This window comes from Pipistrellus kuhlii, unplaced genomic scaffold (genome assembly GCF_014108245.1).
Source record: "Pipistrellus kuhlii isolate mPipKuh1 unplaced genomic scaffold, mPipKuh1.p scaffold_m20_p_4, whole genome shotgun sequence".
Taxonomy (NCBI): domain Eukaryota; kingdom Metazoa; phylum Chordata; class Mammalia; order Chiroptera; family Vespertilionidae; genus Pipistrellus; species Pipistrellus kuhlii.
In genome coordinates, this window is record NW_023425540.1 from 67,413,985 (window position 1) to 67,422,742 (window position 8,758).

The 8,758-nt window shown below is 34.1% G+C and overlaps 1 pseudogene; it reads right to left on the reverse strand.

The window, feature by feature from the left end:
* Positions 1-2,602: 2,602 nt before the first annotated feature.
* Positions 2,603-3,198, reverse strand: LOC118703641 (annotated as a pseudogene).
* Positions 3,199-8,758: the final 5,560 nt, after the last annotated feature.

Sequence of the window (8,758 nt, forward strand, 5' to 3'; positions counted from 1 at the left end):
CAGGAGTAAGTATGTGCCTAATGGCATGCTGCATATGGGGACTGGGAAACACCTAGTTTCTCTAAGTCATGGGTAGACAAATGGTTTCTGTAAAGGGCCAGCTAATGTATTTTATAGAGTTGGCCTCTGTGGGCCATATACTCTCTGTTGCAACTATTCTACTCTGCTATGGCAGTGTGAAAGCAGCCGCAGACAGTACATCAACAAATGAGCAGGGCTGTGTTTCGACTGAATTTTATTTATGGATACTAAAATTTGAAGTTCATATAACTTTTATGTTTCAGAAATTATTGATTTTCTTTGGATTTTTTAACTACACAGAAATGTGAAAACAATTTTTAGCTAAGATGCCGTTCCAAACCAGGCAGTGGGCTGGCCCTGGCCCTTGGGGTGTAGTGTTTCTGGTCCCTACACTAAGCAATAAGTAATACATGGATTATTTCTAGGCTCTGGAACTACACTAGGATTATGTATGCCAAAGTTCAAGATGCGCAGACCAAGAGCCCTGGAAGCAATCTTACATGCCAGGGCTGCTTCCAAGAGCCAACTACCTTGGCTTTCAGCAGACAAGGAGTCCAGTCCACCAGCTCTCAACTAAGCTATCAAAAGGAAGAAGGCCAGCAGGGTCATCAAGATGTGTCTCTTATCAAGTAACCACCAAAACTCTAACATAGAAACTACACATGCAAGCATGTTTCTTATAAAGAAGTGAAAGTACTCAAAAGGCTAGTGTAGAAGAGATAGGAGAAGAATTATTCAAAAAAGTGCAGATAATGTCATAGGAACAGAAATCATAGATGATATAACTGTTTTAAATTTTGCAAATGGAAAAGAGTTACAGGTACAAGTGTTCAAATGAGGAAATATAAAGGAACGTGTTGAAAAGTGGTCTTACTGATCTTAGGAAAGAAATGCAATTGAACAACAAAAACAAATGGTTCCAAAAGTCACATTAAAAATGTCACTGAAAACAAAGTCAAAAGCGTAGTGGACGGGCTAAGGTAATCACATAAATAAAATAGTAGAAAACAAAATGAAACATGAACATGACTGCAGATAAAGTTATGGATCTAGCAAAGGATATTGACTTGTATATAATTTGCATTCCAAAGTATTACAAAATTCAAGTACACTACTAAAATAAATTTTTTTGAAACATAACAGGCTTGTGTCTACAGATCAAGTCTCATAGTATTCCAAGAAAAATGGATGGAAGGGGTTTGCTATAAAAACATGCCTTCTGGCAATTCCCTGGGGTTTAAGAATAAAGGAAGAATTATATAATCATTTATGAATGAATGAAAAAGTAAGTAACATTGAAAGGAGAATATAAGTCAGTCTTCAGAAGTCTCCAAAAAATAGATCTTTAGCTCCAGAGAAACTGAAGAAATATCTATAAACTTCTACGAAAAAGTGTTACACCAAATTTATATTTAGTAAAATTGTCCTTTATATTTCATGTAAAAGACAGAACTTCCCACTCTAGCCTAGTGAAATGTAGCCAAAGAGGAAACAACACAATATAAAGAGATTAAGAAAATGAAAACTGTAGAAAAGCATGGTTAGTGAGATTTGGGTCCATTTATGCCAACACTGAAGATTAAAGAACTGAATTATAGTTACATAATCCAATGTGAATGTTATACTTCTTGGAAATCTTAAAATGATAATATAATTAAAAATGAAAGCTAAGAGATCAAATGTGGGAGGAAATCTGAGCGATATTTTCCCCACATTTCTTAGCAGGGAGTCAAATATATTTCAAGATTGAAGTATTAGTTACAAGTAACTCTTTTTAGCTATGCAAGTGCTCAAAATTTTGTCTCCCATGCACAATTTCTCAGTAGTATTGTGTTCCATTAAAGGAGATGTAATAAAAAAGGAAATTATGAGACCAATAAACAGGAGATATGTAATAGATAACTGTTATTTGTAACCATCCAACTCTTCAAAAATCACAATATAGATCCCCATATTATGCATCCCATCATTGGAGAGGTACAATCCAGAATGCTTGCTTCTCTAACCATCTGGCAGCCAGCTGGCAGGCACATGGACCCCAATCTACTAGACAAAAGCTTTCACAAGTCTTCTGTTCCAAAGCAGGAAATGTAACAAACCTGGCTGTGTTTAGTTTGTCATTGCTGTTTGGTTGGCTTTCTTTATCTGGAATGGATAGCCAGCTATGTTTAGACTTTAGTAATACTTGTCATATAATGTTTCTAGCATTTCAGATATGAACTGTAGAAGTGGTGGTAATGACTTCTTAATCACTTTTGATCTTTGCTCTGCTTCCATATAGTACTCATTGAGTCATAGTTCATGGACTTGGTTCTCTAACTCTCTCAACAAATCTGCAAACTAAATATTACATTTTATTAAACTCATTATTTTTTTGCTATAAATAAAAGACACTAATTTTTTATTCTCAATTTAAAGCTATCATTAAGAGATATGTCTTATATACATGTGTGCACACACACACAGGCATGCACAAGCTTCAATAATTCTTTGTTTCACCTTAATTTCCTTTCCTTTAGTTAGTCAAATAAAATTAAGTATAATTTTTCAACAAAAGCAATGCAACATCCTTAACTGCATCTGGTAATAACATAAAAGTAATGAAAGTGATATGAAAATGTTTAATAACTATACTGCCAACAAAGGACACCTAAAATCACAAACTGTATTGCTTCTCAACAATTTCTCAAATCATTGGTCATTTCTAGTTGGAGATACTTTGGAAGCAAGTAATATTATCTCCTTTTAGCATGATCCAACCCAGTTGTTCTCCTGGCTTTGTTTTATAATGAATCTCTTCTACATCATCTATTGTGAGGTTTATATACTTAAAGGGGGACTGGAGGAGGGCAAGAAGAGATTAAACAAAGAATTTAGGCATGTATGCATAACCCCTGGACACAGACAATAGTGTGGTGAAGGCCTTGGAGGTGGGAGTAGAGAAGGGTAGAGAGGGTAGATGAAGGAAAATAGGGGGCATCTGTAATACTTTCAACAATAAAGATAAATTAAAAAACAAAACAAAGAAAAAACACACAATGATCCAGCCCTCTCTCTGCATATTCACTTACTCATAAAGTCATGCATGAAACCGAACTCTATTTTGCAAGTATCTGAAGATGAGGTTGATGGCACCATCACCTTCTGCTCATTTTGGCCCTGGCCGTGGAATTCCATGGTGGAAGCTAACAAAAACCACGCAGCTACCTCAGAAAGCCACTTCTGGAATAAAAATTAAGTGTAATTTTAAGTTTAAAATACTATGTGCAATACTACTGCATTGTCTAAATTATTTCTATCTTTTAAGCTGCTTTGTGTGAATAAAGGGAGGCCAGCTTGATGTTCATCAAAACTAAAGTTGAGTGATGAATGATAAGATTTGTAGTAAATTTTTGCTGTTTTGAAACTTTTCATTTTGCTTCACTTTTTTCTTTTTAAATATATGAGTATACTAAAAATTGGTATAAATAAAGTTTTATTCAAAATATTTATTTTACATTTAAGAAATAAATATTTTCCTTCTATAGGCAATTCATCTTATGTGAGTATAGATCTGTGTGTATATGTATGAGTATGTGTTTGTGTGATGTTATTTAAGGATCGCGGTTAGCTACAATAGTTCCTATTTCACTATATTTTTCTATTCTTTATTATGCATATGTATTTTATATGATATATGGCATTTCAGAAAGAAAATAAGAGAAATTTTAAATCTATTGTTTTAATGTGTCAAAGCTTTTCTCTGCACAAAGAACCCAGAAATAAGAGAAAAAACACATACATTTATTTCTTTTCAGATTAAAAAAGTAAAAAATATCTACTGAAGCTTATCTTCCATAGTAAGAGAAAAAACACATACATTTGTTTTCTTTTCAGATTAAAAAAGTAAAAAATATCTACGGAAGCTTCTCTTGGGTATGCTAAGTGCTCCATAACCAAGAAAACCCTGAGACATTACACTCAACATAATTAAGCAAGAAGGTGTTGTTGTTGTTTTTTTTTATGAAAAAGAAAAAAAGACAAATGATAATATGCTAATATGGCAACAGTATTGACTATGATGAGAATTATTTTTTTAAAAAAACCAAGTGTTTGTTCATGCCCAGAGCCTTTTTTTACTTAGAATTTTTTATGGCACACATACTTCCAAAAAAACATACAAGAAAAAAAGCCCTCAAATCGTAATTACCATAATTATATTTTTCATCTTAAAATCCTTTACACACCCCTAGAATAAATATTATATGTAGTACATAGTACCATAATTAAAGTAAATGTTCAAAGAAATTATTCTTTGATTACTATTTTCTACATATTCTATCTAATGAGCCAGAACTACACAGTGTATATGTCTGGAATGTGTCTATTTGTTGTTATTATTAGCATAGTAGCTCTGACTAATCTTAATTAAAAATCTGCATAAAATATTTCTATCCCATTGTATGGAATACATTAAAATATATAACAAAAATTAATATTGGAAGCAGCAAAGAATTTAGACTACTTGTCAAAGAAGTGTCTTAAAAGAAAGCTTTCAAGTGGAGATAATGTCATATTAAAAAAAAAAATCAGAAATCAGTAATACCTGCAAGCTCTTTGCTTCGCTAAAAGTGAATGCAGTGTTTAATTATGGATCAAGTTTAGTCTTTAACTCCTTGACCACTGTGATTATTCTCTCCATTTTCTCCTATGAGGCCATGCTGAGCTGGATGATATTTAGATAAAAACTTGATAATATTCACCCACCTAATATTCTCTGGAGAGCATCAAATATAGGTAAGGGGTGGAGGGATGGTACAGAGAGGCCTTTGGAAGACCTTGATTTTGAGTTAAAAAGAGAAATTCAATTCTTATTATTCCAAAACAAAATACAACTCACTCTGAGAAAAGATTTAAGAACCAGAGATAATATTCTTTTGTGGGGTTAAGTCCATGAGAAAAAAAATGACCAAATAAAAAATACAGTTGTCCTTTTGCTGTTAACATTCAAAGTTCAATGAATCACTGACTGTGGTGTCTGTATAATGGTAACTGAGGGGCAAATCACACGCTACTTCTCTGAAATAGATAGCAGTATGAAAAAAAGGAATTGGGAAAATAATTTCTGTATTTTTGTCTTTTTTACAATGTCACAACCATATTAATGGTCAGCTTTTTTTTTTTTAGAGAAAGAAAAATATTTTATTTCTAAAGTCTAGAATGTCTGTTTTTAACTAATAATCAATAAAAATAATCTACCTTTTTTTGTTCAGAAGCAGGAAATTTTGTGTGACATATTTGAAATGAGAATGAAAAAAATGTGAGTGCCAGTAACCAGCTATCTATTTGTTCATCAATTTCTTGAGGTTTCCATTCTACACCTACACAATGAAGTAGTTAGGTAAGGGACCTGGGAGACCAGAAATAATATGATTCTAAGATTGCCTGTACCTATTTTCAATTGCTTTCCCATTCTTTATTTTCTCTCCCCACTTCATTGAAACTGCTCTCAAGATACAACATAATATCCACATTCTGAAACATAATGATCCATTCTCAGTCCTCTTATGATTTGACATATCTTTATTCTTTCTTCCCCATACCTGTAAATTCTGTTCTCATTACAGCAAAGATGATCTTTCTCCTTCCTCTTCCTCTTCTTCTTCCTCCTCCTCTTCTTTACACTTCCTAAACTTTTTACATTCAACAAATGCTATGAATAAGCTCTTTCCCACTGAGTCAGTTCTGTATCAGGCCCAATAAAGACAAATACTTTAAAATGAGCTTTTACAGAAAGCTGTCATTCAAGCCAAAGTGAGGGTCCTTTAGTGATATAGATTTTAGGGCAGCTCCAAGCCAATTTTGTCCTGCTACACTCTGGGTTTCACAGAGATCATGGTCGTGAGGCTCAAAATTTTCAAGGTTTCCATCAAAATGAGAAGAACAGGATGGAAATAGGGCAAATTCATACACTCTTTCTTACTGTACATACCAAGATTCAGACTTTTTTTTTTCTTGAATAAGTGCTCCTTGATTCTTGTAACATTTTGTTAATTTGAAGAGTTTAAAGAATGTTGATGTTGACCAGTTTGCACTGTTTCTGACAGGAAGGAAATGATTTTCAGAGGTTCTGAATCTCTCATTACCTCCCCTTTTATAACTAAGGGAAGGTAATCTTAGCTCAGGTTTCCAGATGCTAAAATGGTATAGAGAACTCCAAGCAGAACAAAACCAACAAAAGCTTCATATCTTGATGTACCATATTAAAGCAGCTCAGAATCAAAGAGAAAGTTGTAAAGGAACTCAGAGAGAAAAAAGAAACTTTACATAGAAAGGAACAACATTTTTCATCAGACACTGTACAAGCCAGGAGATGATAGAGTGACATCTTCAAGGCAGGACAAAAACCATAAAGATCATCCCAGCATGCTACTCCCAGTGAAAATATCTCTGAAAAATCAAAGGATAAGTAACTTTTTATGACAAAAACCAAGAGAATTTATTATTAAGAGCACTACTGAATATTCTGTCACCAATAAACATACTTTTGGTTTAGTTTTTGCAAGGCCTTTTTAAATATTAAACTTCATTTTGAGATATACTCACACATAGTTGTAAGAAAAGCAGAGAGATCCTATGTACCCTTAACAAATTTTCCCTACTGGTAACATCTTGAAAACTTATACTACAAACAAGATAAAGACATGGATATAATCAACATAAAAAACAGTTCCATTTGCAAAACGCTTGCTTTTTGATTCCATTTTATAGTCATGCCCCACCATCCAAAGCCCTTGACAAAAGTCATCCAAGTTGTTTAATGCATTAGTAGTTCATACTCTTTTATTACTGGGTAATATTCCAGTAATCATGGTTAATTTTGCCAGTCACCTACTAAAAGACACCTTCACAATTTTTAGTTGGGGCTGTTTTGAATAAAGCTGCTATGAATATTTGCATGCAAGTTTTTGTTTGAGCATAGATCTCCCTTCTCTGTGAAAAGTGTTGCATCCTATGAGAGTTGCATGTAAAGTATTAAGGGAAACTTTCTGTTTTTCAGAAAGGACCACCATTTTATATTCCCACCAATACTGTAGGATCGACCCAGTTTTTCCGTATTTCAACAATATTTAGTATTGCCATTATATTTTTATTTTAGCCATTTTCTTGTTTAATCAAAGAGAGGAGTGGGCTTAAATGGACAGGTAGCTACTAGGTTAAGGGTTGGGATATATAGGAATTATGTTCTGTTGGTGGTGAAAGGGGGTGGCATGAGGCATCCTGATACTTTCCCCCCAGTTCTGGAGGAGTTACTTAGTTCTCCTTCCTCTTACTATTTTAGTTTCCTATTGATGTTATCACAAACTACCACAAATTTAGTGGCTTAACACAACACAAATTTATTCTCCTATAAGGTCAGTCAGAGGTCAGTTCAAAATTGTGTTTCATTTAGCTAAAATCCAGGTGTCTGGAAGTTCTAGGGAGACACTGTTTCCTGCCTTTCCAGTGTCTTAGCTGCATTCCTCAGCTTGTGGCCCCTTGCTCTATGTTTGAGGCCAATGGCACATCTCTTCAAACTCCCTCTGCTTCCATCATGATATACTCTTCTTTTTCTAATGCTGATCTTCCTGCTTCACTCTTATAAGGATCCTAGTGATTACAGGGTCCCTCTTAGATAATCCAGGATATTCTCTTCATCTCCAGCTCTTTAAGTTAATCACATCCATGAAGTCTCTTTGCCATGTAAGGAAACACACTCATCTATTCTGGGTTTTAGGATGTGGACATCTTTGGGTTTTAGGATGTGACCACACCACCTTTTGGAGTTCTCCTCTGGTTGTCACTAGCGTTGTTTCTAGAGTATGTAGTTGCACTTAGTGAACAAATATATGAGTGTTATGGACTAAGTGTTTGTGTCCTCCCAAATTTGAATGTTGAAATCCCAACCTCCAATGTGATGATATTAATAGGTGGGGGACATTAGGAGGTGGTTAGGTTATGAATACTCTGTCTCCATGAATGGGATTATGAAAGATACCCCAGAGATCTCTCTCCCCCATTTCACCGGGTGAGGACACAGTGAGAAGGCAGTGGGGAACCTGGAAGAGGGTCCTCATCAGAACCCAAATAGGGTGGCTCTAGGTTCTCAGGCTTCCAGCCTCCAGAACTGTGGGAAACAAATTTCTGTTGTTTATAAACTACCCAGTATGTTGCTTTGTTATAGCAGCCCAAACTAAGACAATGAGTATGCGCCATCTTGTTTGGACTGGCAGTGTAATATTATTTTTGTCTCCAGCTTTGTGTCATATTCAAATTTTATAAGTGCCTTTTCTGTTTGTTTGTTTTTTTAAATTCAAACCATTGATCAAAACATTGAACAAAACAAGGCCAAACACAGAGTCATACAGCACAGCTTGGAAATATCTCATTCCATGTTGGTCCTATTGGAGAATGCTTGAAATTTATAAATCCTCTTTTTGTTTCATCACCAAATTAACCCTTCACCAATTTTTTTTCTAAATACAAAAGGATGTTCTACTGGAATCACAATTATTTCATTTCCTATATAGATTTTAGTTAATCTTATAAAAAAATAAATCCTACAAGTTTTTTATACTTTTCTTTTTTAGTAAATTCTAAATATTTTTAATCTAAATCACTCTAATTTCTCTACCTTATAAGACATTATAGAATTATGGCAGAAATGGTCACATTTCTGTTCTGTAATATCCAAAACCCATCTCTTTTTTTCCTTTAT